Below are 15,566 nucleotides of genomic sequence, written 5' to 3'. Positions count from 1 at the left end.
CTCGAGGCTGTAATCGTTGCCAAAGATGCTTCAACAAAGTACTGAGTAAAGGGTCTGAATACTTATGTAAATGTGATATTTAATCTTTTAAATAATTTAGTTATACATTTGCTAACATGTCTAAAAACCTGTTTTTGCTTTGTCATTATAGGTTATTGTGTGTAGATTGAGAATTATATATATTTTTTAATCCATTTTACAATAAGGCTGTAACGTAACAAAATGTGGAAAAAGTCAAGGGGTCTGAATACTTTCCGAATGCACTGTACATTCCCTCCTCAGCATGAACAGAACTCTATCTTCTACCTTGTTAAGTGTGTCTTGGCCAAGCCCACAAATTGGCCACAACTTAATGAGTGCTTGTATCCTTTGAAATGGGGTCTGTTTGAATAGACTAAAATGACAGCTTAGTATGCGACCATCCTGGTCGTGCAGTGGACGAATTCCATGGATAGAGAACAGAAGATTATAGGTTTGAATCTCACTGATGCCGTGTTGCAATAAAAAATAAATGTGTTTGCATGATTAATGCCTAAGGAAATACATTTCCATGTGTCCAATCTGTGCTTGGAGAAAAAAGTTAACCTAAAATAAGCTAGCAGTGTTATTAAAAGTTTTTTTGAAACATTCAGTGAAAGTTTTTTAAGGAAGTTCATTCAAAAACCTCCAAATAACCTATAAAAATCAATAAAACCTCCCGTGAAAAATTTCAAGGAACCAGAGTGAAACATTCTCAGAACCTCCCCAAACTGAAAATAAATGCTCCCAAAACAGGCGAAATGTTCACTTCTATTCTAAGAATGTAAAACAAAATCTGTTTTACCGGTCAGGAAACGTATGTTACCAATGTGACACCAAAAACATGTTCCCACAACTTCCAAGGAACCAAATGTGCTACCTGGGATTGGCACCAGAGGGGAATCACTAAGGAGGCCAAGGGATGTGATCTTGTACTTCAGGAAGCCAAGACCTATCTTTATCAGGGGTGGCTATTGCAGGTAGGAAAGGGAGAAACAGCAGAGGGAGCACCCCCCTATGCACATCGACAGGACAGTAGTGGAGAAGGTGGAAAGTTTTAAGTTTCTCGGTGCACACATCACGGACAAACTGAAATGGTACACCCACTCAGACATTGTGCTGAAGAAGGTGCAACTTTAATAATGTTTACATATTTTACATTACTCAACTCATATGTATATACTGTATTTTATACCATCTATTGCATCTTGCCTCTGCCGCTCGGCCATCACTCATCCATATATTTATATGTACATATTCTTATTCCATCCCTTTACATTTGTGTGTATTAGGTAGTTGTTGTGAAATTGTTAGATTACTTGTTAGATGTTACTGCACTGTTGGAACTAGAAGCACAAGCATTTCGCTACACTTGCATTAACATCTTCCAACCATGTGTATGTGACCAATAAAACCTCCCTGGATGTAAACTTAGATGTATAATAATATAAAGACAAATCATTATTATTAATATCACTGAAATCACAAACACCACAAACCATATAGATTTAACTCTGTAAAGTACTATCATTATCTGTTTAAAGAGCAACGACTGTGACTGGCTGTTCCGTGCCCAAACATTTAACATTTTCCTCGCCAGCCTTCTCCATAAATAAAACATGCCCCCATCCCTGCCTCCACGTATTCCCAGACTACCCTAGACTACCTCCTCCTCCTCCTTGCCGCCCAACCACCCACCCATCCTCAGCCAGTGATGCACACAGATTGCAGCCTAAGCCTGGTGAGGCCATGCAGGCAGGAACATGAAGCCTTGCGGCTCGCGTGTCTGGTTGTTATGGCAACCCCTAGTGACCTTGACCAATTACTTCTGTCAGCCTGCACATTCTGGGGGACGGGGGCAAAGCCTAATCAAAGAGAATCAGGCTGTGATCGTAGCCCGAAGATGCAGAGAGAGGGAGGTTTATAGAGTAACAGACAGGGGGGCTGTCCCTACAAAGAGGGAATAAGCTAGAGAGAACAGCAGACAAGGAATGAGAGAGAGGGATGAGAGAGAGAGAGACGGTAGAGTGCGTCTGATCACTGGTGACATAAGATAAGGCCCGAGGAGAGCAGACGTCTCGCTGCTGTCAGCTTCAGCTCAAGGCCGACCATAGGAGGAAAGGGAACACAGCACACAGGATTAGTACTCTTTCGTTGTCATTGTCACGGCTGGAATCATAAGTTAGGAATCCATACATACAGTATGTATTAATTCAGAGGCATTGTTTTGGCAGAGGTTGCTGGTGCAAGCTATACATTTTATTTCAGTGTTTAGTTGTGGTTGCGGGTATAAGCTAATAGAAATAGAAGTAGGCCTAATTGTAACCTTAATTGTTTGCATTTTCAACTCATAGGCAACTGTGAAGCTATGTTGGACTGTATGCTGACCATCAAAGGAACACTAAACTAACGTCAAACCCTAAAGCAACCCTAAACCAGCTTCACAATATTGATCAAATTACAATGTTTCAAAAAAGTTTGGCCCACACAAAATGTGTCCCAAATGTGGGCCAAATATGTACCATCTGTAAAAATCTCATTTGACAGAAACCATCGCTATGCTAACTGACTGAGGCCTAGTGAGGCATTTATTTCTCAGTAAGTGCGTCACCCTGTCTCTATTCTGCAGGGAGTTCACTGGGGTGTTGTGACAGCTCAAGATTCAGTGTGCGTGTTATGGCTGTCGCTATCCTCATCCTCAGATGAGGTGAGGAGAGAAGGATCTTCAGACCAAAATGCGGAGTCAGGGAAATAAGCCATCTTTATTACAAATACGACGTCGACTAAACAAAACAAAACACTTTCAAAACTTACAAAATAACAAAACGTAACGAACGGAACCTGAACATAAACTTACATCGACAAACGTAAACTCACGAACAGGAACGTTACATCGAAACGTACGAACAGCCAAACAGTCCCGATAGTGAATAACATCGAACACAACGAAGACATCACAGGAGACAATCACCCACAAACAAACAGTGAGAATGCCCTACCTAAATATGACTCTTAATTAGAGGCAAACGCAAACCACCTGCCTCTAATCAAGAGCCATACCAGGCAAACCGAAACCAACATAGAAACAGATAACATAGAATGCCCACCCAACCTCACGTCCTGACCAACTAACACACAAAAACTAACATAAATAGGTCAGGAACGTGACAGTACCCCCCCCACAAGGTGCGAACTCCGGACGCACCAGCACAAAGTCTAGGGGAGGGTCTGGGTGGGCATCTAACCACGGTGGTGGCTCAGGCTCCGGGCGCGGTTCCCACCCCACCATAATCCATCCTAGCCCCCTCCCTTCAAGAATGTCCACCCTCTTACTTCCCCCACAAAATCCTCCTAATAACAAATCTAATAATGACAATACCGGGACAGAGAGATAAACCAAGACAGAGGGATAGATAAGACTATAGAGGTAGATAAAGATAGAGAGGGAGATCAGGATAGAGGGGCAACTCCGGACTGAAAGGCAGCTCCGGACAGAGAGACAGCTCTGGACTGATGGGCAGTTCTGGGTATCTAGCCTTTTCAGGCTGAAGGGCAGCTCATGGCTGACTGACGACTCTCGACGCTCATGGCTGGCTGACGGCTCTCGACGCTCATGGCAGGCTGACGGCTCTCGACGCTCATGGCAGGCTGACGGCTCTCGACGCTCATGGCAGGCTGACGGCTCTCGACGCTCATGGCAGGCTGACGGCTCTCGACGCTCATGGCAGGCTGACGGCTCTCGACGCTCATGGCGCTCTGACGGCTCTGGCTGCTCATGGCGCTCTGACGGCTCTGGCTGCTCATGGCTCTCTGACGGCTCTGGCTGCTCATGGCTCTCTGACGGCTCTGGCTGCTCATGGCTCTCTGACGGCTCTGGCTGCTCATGTCTGGTTGGCGGCTCTGGCAGATCCTGTCTGGTTGGCGGCTCTGGCAGATCCTGTCTGGTTGGCGGCTCTGGCAGATCCTGTCTGGTTGGCGGCTCTGGCAGATCCTGTCTGGTTGGCGGCTCTGGCAGATCCTGTCTGGTTGGCGGCTCTGGCAGATCCTGTCTGGCTGACGGCTCTAGCGGCTCCTGTCTGGCTGACGGCTCTAGCGGCTCCTGTCTGGCTGACGGCTCTGTAGGCTCATGGCAGACGGGCGGCTTTGCAGGCTCATGGCAGACGGGCGGCTTTGCAGGCTCCTGGCAGACGGATGGCTCAGACGGCGCTGGGGAGACGGATGGCTCAGATGGCGCTGGGGAGACGGATGGCTCAGATGGCGCTGGGGAGACGGATGGCTCAGATGGCGCTGGGGAGACGGATGGCTCAGATGGCGCTGGGGAGACGGATGGCTCTGGCCGGATATGGCGCACTGTAGACCTGGTGCGTGGTGCCAGAACTGGAGGCACCGTGCTAATGACAAGCACCTTCCTACTAGTGCGGGAAGCAGGGACAGGGCACACTGTATTCTCAAAGCCTACTCTATCCCTGATGCGTGGTACCGGCACTGGTGACACCGGGCTGAGGACAAGCACATCAGGATTAGTAGGGGGGAGAAGATACAGTGGGTTCAGGGCTCTGGAGACGCACAGGTAGCTTAGTGCGTGGGGCCGGAACTGGAGGCACCGGGCTAGATACACGCACTACAGGGAGAGTGCGTGGAGGAGGAACAGGGCTCAGGATACGCACTGGTAGCCTAGTGCGTAGTGTATACACTGTAGGTACTAGGCTGGGGCGGGGAGGTGGTGCCGGAAATACCGGACCGTGGAGGCGTACTGGCACTCTTGAGCATTGAGCTTGCCCAACCTTACCTGGTTGAATGCTCCCGGTTGCCCGACCAGTGCGGGGAGGTGGAATAACCCGCACCGGCCTATGTAGGCGAACCGGAGAAACCATGCGTAAGGCCGGTGCCATGTATGCCGGCCCGAGGAGACGCACTGGAGACCAGACGCGTTGAGCCGGCCTCATGACACCTGGCTCAATACCCAATCTGGCCCTCCCAGTGCGGGGAGGTGGAATAACCCGCACCGGGCTATGCACTCGTACAGGAGACACCGTGCGCTCTACTGCGTAACACGGCGCCTGCCCGTACTCCCGCTCTCCACGGTAAGCCTGGGAAGTGGGCGCAGGTCTCCTACCTGCCCTTGGCCCACTATCTCCTAGCCCCCCCCCAAGAAATTTTTGGGAATTACTTACGGGCTTTTTCGGCTTCCGTGCCAGACGCGTTCCCTCATAGCTCCGGTTCCTCTCCCAGGTAGCCTCTGCTCTCCTCAATGCCTCCACCTGTTCCCATGGGAGGCGATCCCTCCCAGCCAGGATCTCCTCCCAAGTGTAGCAACCCTTTCCATCCAAAACATCGTCCCATGTCCATTGCTCCTTTCTCTCCTGTCCCTTACTCCGTTTCGTTTTCCCTTGCCGCTTGGTCTTAGCGTGTTGGTGGGTGATTCTGTATTGGCTGTCGCTTTCCTCATCCTCAGATGAGGTGAGGAGAGAAGGATCTTCAGACCAAAATGCGGAGTCAGGGAAATAAGCCATCTTTATTACAAATACGACGTCGACTAAACAAAACAAAACACTTTCAAAACTTACAAAATAACAAAACGTAACGAACGGAACCTGAACATAAACTTACATCGACAAACGTAAACTCACGAACAGGAACGTTACATCGAAACGTACGAACAGCCAAACAGTCCCGATAGTGAATAACATCGAACACAACGAAGACATCACAGGAGACAATCACCCACAAACAAACAGTGAGAATGCCCTACCTAAATATGACTCTTAATTAGAGGCAAACGCAAACCACCTGCCTCTAATCAAGAGCCATACCAGGCAAACCGAAACCAACATAGAAACAGATAACATAGAATGCCCACCCAACCTCACGTCCTGACCAACTAACACACAAAAACTAACATAAATAGGTCAGGAACGTGACAGTGCGTCCCAAATAGCAACCGCAGTGTTCAAGCTATGGGCTACTCCTCAGTCTCCACACAGCACTGGCTACTAATTCTCTAAATCTATATCGTCTGAAAGTCTATTAAAACATATCTTGCCATGAGTGAATTAGCAATAGCAAGGACTAAGTTGAGATACAGTACAGAAACTCTCAGTTCTGGTTTGGTAGATAAGAGGAGTGTTTTTGTTGGTGTATTCCAAGAGTCTACATAAAGAGAACTCATCTGATGAATTGCCCAGTGCTGTGTGGGTGCAGAGTTATGATGGTTTTACGTGTGTCTTGGTTTAAACTCAGCCTTACGGTAAACCTCTCCCACCACAGAGGTAATGAGCAACATGCATTGTCCTCTTACATGTCTCTATTTGTTTCTTCGTTCATACATCCATCTATTCATATCTGTGGCTTTAATCTCTTATTTGAGTACCAGTACTCCAGGATTACATCAGCAGCTACAGAAGTCCTAAAAGAAAGGCTGCATTTCAATATAATAAAAGGCAATATTCCCTTTGTTCTAGCTTATTAACATCAGTAGATTTAATACATTGTTTCAGTGTTCCAATAGTAGCAGATAAAGCCTATCCAACACAGCAGATGACGGATTAGGACCAACACACATAGCAGCAAAACATGGCATTTATACACCACGGGACGCCAAAGCCATCTCGGTGCCATCAGTAGATGACGTAGCCATTTATCAGAATGACCTTAAACAATGCCACCAAGACTCTGTGAAGGTGTCATATTGCCCCGTCCGGCAATTATAAAACTATCAAAAAGGAGGTGGAAAGCACTGCAGATCCTTGTCCATTATGGCAGCAGATACAGGGCCAACATAACCAGAACTGAGCAATCTGTTCCACATAAGAGAACCTATTAGGGGGCTCAATGGAGGGGCAGGGATGAAATTGCCATGGCACTGAACTGGGAGATATATTGATAGTAGATGGACAACCTCCTAAAGCTTAAACAAAGGGAGAAGGCGATGGGAGTCAAGCTGGAAATTAATTAGTCAAGACATTTCACATTAACCTTTGACGGCGCCAGTGTAAATGCTGATGAGGGTTCACCCTCCCACCTGAACAGGGGGTCGGCAAATATTATTATGGCATGATGAAATATCACACCCACGACAGGGAATTGGGTTTAAGCGTTTATTCAACAGGATTTGTTTTCAAGTTTTAGTTACAGAGCCGTTGTATATACAGCTCGAATTATCCATTTCTTGGTTAGATGTAGCTTTTTGTTGTCATTATATATTTAATATTATTTTTAACATTGTTTTTAACAAAATTGGCTTCCGTTGTTGTTATTCAAATGACCAAATGCTAACATCATTATGATGGTAACATTCTAGATACATCAGAAGGGCATAGTATAGGCTTCTCATATACTTATTTGCAGATTTAGATTTTTTTTTTAAATTGCAAACGGATCGACATTTTCAACACCCTTTAGTACCAAAATGGGATAGTATTCAGCTTAAAGTAGAGATAAAATATCTTATAATGTTGCATCCCAAATGGCCCACTATTCCCTACAATAGTGCCCTATGGGCCCTGGTCAAAAGTAGTGGACTGTACAGTATAGTCCCCCTTAGATTCCCTATGCCATGGCGTGTAAAATGTTACTTTCTGTCTTAATCACCATCTAGCTGCTATCAGTTCCAGGGTGTGATGGAGTCAGCCCAGGAGTTTGATAAGATGGAGTCAAAACCCTTTCAGCGGGCTTCCTCTCATTTTCTTCCTCTCATCTCCCTTCTGTGCTTGGAGCTGCTGTATGCTGTGATTACAAACCGACTCAAGGTTTTAGTGTGAATGTGTTCTCCATACACACCAGCCGTAATTATTATAATTATCACCCTTTGAGGTAGGTACCTTCCATAAAGAGTTTATGAAGGTTTATAGTCAACTGTGAATATTTTGTTCATCAATAATTTATAAAGCTTGTAATTATGGTATTGTTTCTATAAACCAATAAAGAAGTTTTGACAGCTTACTTCAGTGTAGTGTGATGACATGTTTGTTTGAATATCTCTGGGACATGCTCTTTTCCTCTCCTATTGGTTGAACTATCTGTTCCAACCTTTAGAGGATGCTGTTGTCATTGGTAGAGGGAAGAGAGGCGATCTATGGATGGGACGGCCTTTCCCTCTACACTTATTTTCCTCTCTCTACGCTCCCTCTCTTTTTAGTCACTTTAAATCCATTGGTTAAATCACATACACTAGTGTGAATGATATCAGTTGCAGGGGACAGGAAGAGGGAATAAAATCCAAGGTATAGCCACATGGGTGACTATTTCATTTTACGCTCTCCCTCTCTCTCTATTTTCCTCTCTCCCTCTCCATCTGTCCCTACCTTTCTTTCTCTCCTTTTCTTTCTCTCTCTCGCTCTCTCTCTCTCTCGCTCTGTCTCTCTCATTCGCACACACATATGCACGCACGCACACACACGCACACACAGTGAGTCCCAGCGATAACGATTACAGGGGAGAGCGAGAGCGATGGGGTGAGTGAGTGAGAGCATATTTATCCAGCTACAGCGAGCTGGTTTCCTGCCTGACACACTGAGGTGTGACTGTGAAAATGGATTACTTTGCAGATTTCAGGCCCGACCCAGTTAAGTGTGTTGCCGCGGCGATGCCCACATTAAGCAGCTCACCGGCACAACCCAAATTCATCACCGCCACCACCTGAATTGATCCAATTTCCCCTTCCTTCCAGGATTTTCTCCTCCCTGCCTTAAATGTCATTCCTACTTCACTTCAGAGTTTAGTTTCAGGGCCTAGCTGGCTGGCTGGGAGGAGAAGAAGAGGAGGAGAATGTGTCCCTTTATTTGTCTTTCAGGGGATCCTCCTCCAGGATGTTATATTGAAGAGCCTTCCTGGTTTAATAAAAAGATGACTGAACAGGAGTAATTCAAACTAATTGGCAAATTTGAAAATACACTATATATACAAACGTATGTGGACACCTCTTCAAAGTAGTGGATTAGGCTATTTCAGCCATACCCGTTGCTAACAGGTGTATAAAATCGAGCACACAGCCATGCAGTCTCCATAGACAAACATTGGCAGTAGAATGGCCGTACTGAAGAATTCAGTGACTTTCAACGTGGCACTGTCATAGGATGACACTTTTTCAACAAGTCAGTTCATCAAATTTCTGTCCTGCTAGAGCTGCCTCGGTCAACTGCAAGTGCTGTTATTGTGAAGTGGAAACGTCTAGAAGCAACAACAGCTCAGCCGCGAAGTGGTAGGCCACACAAGCGCACAAGATCTGTTCGTTGGGAGCTTCATGAAATGGGTTTCCATAGCCGAGCAGCCACACTGAAGCCTTAAATCACCATGCACGATGTCAAGTGTCGGCTGGAGTGGTGTAAAGCTCGCTGCCATTGGACTCTGGAGCAGTGGAAATGCGTTCTCTGGAGTGATGAATCACGCTTCACTATCTGGCAGTCCTACGAACTAATCTAGGTTTGGCGGATGCCAAGAGAACACTATCTGCCTGAATGCATCGTGCCAACTGTAAAGTTTGGTGGAGGAGGAATAATGGTCTGGGGCTCTTTTTCATGGTTTGGGCTATGCCCCTTAGTTCCAGTGAAGGGAAATCTTAACGCTACAGCATATAGTTACATTTTAGACTGCGAGCCAGGCCTAATCTTCCAACATCAGTGCCCGACCTCACTAATGCTCTTGTGGCTGAATGGAAGCAAGTCCCCGTAGCAATATTCCAACATCTAGTGGAAAGCCTTCCCAGAAGAGTGGAGGCTGTTATAGCAGCAGGGGGGGACGAACTCAATATTAAAACCTCTTTGGGCTAGGTGTGCACCAACTCAATATTAATGTCCATGATTTTGGAATGAGATGTTCAAGGAGGAAGTGTCCACATACTTTGGTCATGTAGTGTACATGCTCCAAGTTGGAAATAACACCCTAGAAATTAGTGTTTGAACTCAATGACTCATTGTTGGCTTAGATTTGGGCTCGAACTTCAACTCTGTCTACTTATGTTTTTCAAACTCATTTAGGCCCCAAATCTTATTTTCCTAAATCGGCTCATCTGTTTTTACAATTAATTGTACTGACAAACATTAAAAAGACCATTGATAAGAGAGAGATGTATTGTCAAATGTGGGCCAATGTGGCTGTGTTACTGCAGTAATGTGCACTAAAACCCATTCAGACTAAGCGACTCCCCTCAATGTAACTATGAAGCGGCCATTTTAACCCTCTGTCCCCATGGCCTCCACAATGTCCCCAAGTTCATGAATCAAGTTCGCCACTCGCACATGGCAGGTTTAGGGGGGTTAAAATGGGGGCTCTTGTTGTAATTCATTTCCTGCCATTACACGGTAGCAGGCCTGACCCGCTTGATTAAGTGGAGGGGGATTTCAAGGGGAACACTTTGGCACCCGCTCCTGTCTGCCTTAATTGCAGGCTTGTTAAGGTGTAGGATGTGTGTGGGGCGTGTTTGCCAGCCCCCTGTGGGCCAGCTCCATTTGGTATGAACCGGGACTGGACTGGCCTTTAATAAAATGCTTTCAACTTCACTGCTGGCGCAGAGGGATGTACAAAGCTGGAGAACATCTCTATACAGTGCTGCGATGTTGAACGACTGTAGAATAGATTGAAGAACTGATTGTGTGGAGAGAAACTGTGGTGGAAGCTCACAGTGAAATCTAGTGACGTTTGGAAGATTTTTCTTGAATTGCCACTGGGATTGGACGGTCTTGTTTGTGTCTTTGCATTTCTGTGACGCGCAGTGGGAGTAGTGTGTGCATCGGTGCTCTTGAAGGTGTGTGTGTGTGTGTGTGTGTGTGTGTGTGTGTGTGTGTGTGTGTGTGTGTGTGTGTGTGTGTGTGTGTGTGTGTGTGTGTGTGTGTGTGTGTGTGTGTGTGTGTGTGTGTGTGTGTGTGTGTGTGTGTGTGTGTGTGTGTGGAACAGATTGCCTGTGGGCTCCCTGCTGTGTGGGTTCAGCTGTTGTATATGAAGTGTTTGGCCCAGACTGTTCTCATCAGTGAAGTGGCGAGGTGTGTGTGTGTGTGTGTGTGTGTGTGTGTGTGTGTGTGTGTGTGTGTGTGTGTGTGTGTGTGTGTGTGTGTGTGTGTGTGTGTGTGTGTGTGTGTGTGTGTGTGTGTGTGTGTGTGTGTGTGTGTGTGTGTGTGTGCTCGTCCATGTCTTTGTGTGTATCCTTTATCCTTCCCATCACAAGGCATGATGGACAGCTGCCCGACACTAACAAATAAACAACAACAACAAACAAACAATAACACTGTCCAACACTGTAACCACCACATGGGTGTTCATGAACTGAACCTGTCCATAGTGGCCTACTGCCTTAGTGAGTTTAAGACAGAAAACCAATGCAGGAACATGTATTTACATTACAATGTCTGGCAGTGATGGTTGAAACCAGGAAAGGTGGTTTGTTGTGCTCCTTTGAACACTGGTTTAATGTGAGCATCGAGAAATAGTACAATTATTGTCATTTTGGGCTCCATAATTACAAAACAACACCTTTCCCATGGTTCATGTATCATTACATATGAAGTATGAAGTCATCACAGATTGAATGATTATGCACATTCTTTATTTTATTGGATGAAAATGGCTACAGTGACTGTCAAGGCCGTGTTGTATTTTAGCACCAGAATCAGTTAACATGGCCATGTTATACATTATAGTTGATACTCCTCACATGTCTTCAGCAGGTGTGGATTTGCATGTCAAAAGCCTGTGCTGCTACTCTATATCACACTCCCCTCACCCCTTCACAGCACAGTATGCCTTACACGTTCTATAAGCGCAGGGCAGCTGTAGCTACCTCACACACACAGGCTCCCATCTACCACAGAGGAAATTGTGCATGAAATTGGTTCAGAAAACATGAACTAGAACGATCCCATCTTCAATTCCATTTTCCTTGCTCTGCAAAAATGGTGTCGGAAGTTTAATTACAAAGTATCAATGTAGTGGTGTTGCGATATGGGTAAATCAAGTCCAATCAGCTCAGGCCATGCATAACCACCGCTCTTTTCCTATAGGTTGACTAATGCTATGAGCCCAATCAAGATTGAAGGATTACATATAGGTTATGGGAAATGTCAGCTGGTCTCCACGTATCACTGCAGTAATAGAAAGACTGTGGCTCTCTGTGTCTTTAGCACTGCTGTAATAAGATACTGTGTATTGTGGAATATGATATGTGTTATGTCACGACATATTAGCTGATCTTTTCAGTCTTGTGACGTGAATCAGGTAAGTTGCGCATACAAAATCATTCTGAAACATGGTTTATGTAACGTATGTCGGAAGAGCTATACCATGTTATTTTTTCAGACTTGACTTCTTCAGTAATTCCTGTCAAGGCGCTGCCGATACACAGGGTGTCTTGACTTCATTTATTTTTTATGACCAAGGTGCAACACCTTTAAGCGGTTATGGACAAAAACCAGGGCATTGTATTCTATTCGAAATGGAGGTCACAGTTCATACAGATGTAGGATCTTAATTTGATCACCCTGTTGTTACAGGAAATGTCCTGCATGGCATGTAGTGTAGTCAAGGATTGAATCCCTTGTAGTGTATTCAAGGTTTAAAAATGTGTCTAAAGTTTGTAATTTCCACTTGAAATACTTGAATTGCCCCAACTAAAAATGTTTCAAACCCTACAAAAATGTCCAGTAATTATAATCCACACAATAATTCACATTTCCTGTTGCTGCAGGATTATTTTCCTGCTGTGAGAAACTGGTCAAATTAACATCCTATATCTGTACCTTCTTCAGATTAATTTCCCTCCCAGCCAGGTCACAGTGGTTAAACGCCACTGGTTTAGGTGTCTGTCATCGTGGTCGTCACGGCTACACTGACTAAAACTAGACCGACATTATATTATAGCTCCTTAATCCCCCAGACTAAATGTACATTATGAACTATGACCTGGATTCAAGTATAAGAGGCTTATGTTCTTATGCTTATTTATTCACACTTTCGAGCCTTGCTGCATGTTGTGTCTTCAGATTGTTATTGATTGAAATGGGAGCGTAACCCCATTGAAATTCTGCTGAGGACATTGGTAGGCTGGGGAGTCTTGAGCATGGCGCTTTTTGTCATACGTGCTGCGGCGAAGTTATTGGGGTGGCATTTCTGTGATTGATGTGGACTCGGCCTGCCATCCGTGAGGCGAATCATAATATCATGATGTGGTGGGTTTAAGCTTCCCCATGCTATAGGTTGTGTGCCTGTGGCTCTGTGCTCATAGGCCAATATGACATATTGAACCTATAGGGTGATTTGACCTTACAGGAAGGTCAGGAAAGCAGAGCATCAGGATTACTACATTATCACACTTATGTGTTTTATAATAACACAACTGGCAACAAGACTTGGTCAAATCAAAAAATGAGAGAAAAAATATTATAGAATTTGTATTGGAACAGACAGATTAGACTAGACCACCCAATCAAAAGACAGTCAGGGTCATCGAAAGACAGTCAGGGTCCCTCAGAGCCAATTGACACCCTCATGAGACTGAATGGTTCAGTCGTAGCGAAAATAATCTATGCTACATGTAAAGGTCAGATCTCTGTTTGTAAGATAGCTTTCTTACCAGCCATTTTGATAAGACGATTATGTAACTCCAAAGTGAGGTACTGGTATGAAAAAGTACTAGATATGACAGATTTGTACAGACAATGTGGTGGCCTAAGCAGATTCCCTTAGCTTTCATTGGGTCTTGTCACTGGGCCGCAACAGCAGTGTTCCAACCATATACTCTTAGAAAAAAGGGTTCCAAAAAGGTTCTTTGGCTGTCCCAATAGGAGAACCGTTTCTGGTTCCAGGTAGAACCCTTTTAGGTTCCATGTAAAACCCTCTGTGAAAAGGGTTCTACCTGCAACCAAAAAGGGTTCTCCAAAGGGTTATGCTATGGGAACAACCAAATAACTTTTTTCGATTCTCGATAGCACATTTTTTTCTACGATTGTAGAAATAGAATCTCATTCTGGTTCTGTGGTTTCAATCCTGCTACAGTGACATAACTGTGTTCTAACCCTTTGCTGGTGGAATTCTTCTGCACTGGTAAGAATTCTCATAGAACATAACAATAGAGCAATACAGTGGGAGCTGGCAATATTCCCCACACATCTATCTCATTATGAAAGGCCCAGTGCAGTCAAAATTCAGTTTTATATCATCTTGTACTACAGCTGATGAAACTAAAACTTTAAAAGTGTGAAAACATTTGATCAGTATTATTTCCTGATAGTTGCTGCTTGAAAATACAATCTACAATGGACCTTCCAATCAGCAGGTTTGCATGGGCGGGAGTTTTGGCTTTCAATGGTGACATCACCATGTGGTAAATTGGTTAATAGACCAATAACAAAGAGAGTTCCAAACCTCTCTGCTAATAACAGCTAGTGTTCAGTTTTCTCCTCTCCACACAGACCACTAACAGACAAGCACAATTCTTGCTTGAGAAATCGTTTTTTTGCAAAAAAGCATTCCCCCCCATTTGAATGGAAATCTGTTCCAGTAAGGTACTTCATTGTTACCCAGAAATTATTATATATTCATATAAAAACATCTGCATTGGGCCTTCAAGCACATGAAGGGTCAGGATAAACCAGCATGTGGTATTGTAAATCCAAATAAACATTCCCTGTGAAACCACCAAAAACACAATTAACATGTGACCTTTTCATCTCCTAATCCCTGGAAATTGGAAACATTATCAATCGTGGATCCTATATTCCCTGCATGCAAATTCACTTTTAGCGTGTTTACAATTGATTAGAAAAAGAAAAGCGTATCTAGCTACAGTGCGGTGGTAATACGTGGTATAACTCATGGATGTAACAGTGATTATTTTAAAGGCTTTAATGTGTTGGGGATGTATTGAGGTTAATCTGTCTTTCCCCACTAAATCTATAGAGACCCTGCTGATAGATCCACACAAAGTCTATACAAGACGGGAAATGATGGAAGCAGTTTACACAGTATAACCCGATTTCCACTTCCTTCTCTCTATATTGTTTTTTTTCTGTGAGATGAAATCCTGTGGCTTGCACTTCCTGTGATGAGCAGCATACGAGTCCATGATTTGATATAATAAGCCACTCCACAGCCTCTGAATCAGAAGGCAGAGACAGAGCATGCAGAGAGCGGTCAGAGAGAGAGAGAGCGTTGCGTTTTGCTACGGTCCAAAACTCCAGCATCCTTTTTAAAGGGCTTAGACTGGGCTTAAGGGGATCCAGGCCTCACATTTAACTGTAAACCCAGGGAGAAGTAGGTAAATCCACCGGCGTACATAGGATTAAAGGGGAATCCATTTGGGCCAAGCGTAAACAACATCCACAGGAGGCGTGGTGGAGGATGATGAGGCCTGCTAAAACTACTGCAGGTGTCCTTCCCTCAAACTTCTCCCAGACTTATGTGCAAATAAGAACTAAAATGAAGTTTTGAACTTCATTTGACAAAATGGCAGACATTGTACAAGAAAATGTACAGTAAGGAGGTCTAACACTGTATTAGTATCTGACCTCTTTGTCTTGCAATGTCATTTTTGATGAGAGAATTGACATCTAGGGCAGGCTCTG

The sequence above is a fragment of the Salvelinus fontinalis genome, chromosome 3 (genome assembly GCF_029448725.1).
Source record: "Salvelinus fontinalis isolate EN_2023a chromosome 3, ASM2944872v1, whole genome shotgun sequence".
NCBI classification, from domain to species: domain Eukaryota; kingdom Metazoa; phylum Chordata; class Actinopteri; order Salmoniformes; family Salmonidae; genus Salvelinus; species Salvelinus fontinalis.
The sequence above is the reverse complement of the archived record's forward strand: the minus strand, read 5'-3'. Positions refer to the sequence as shown.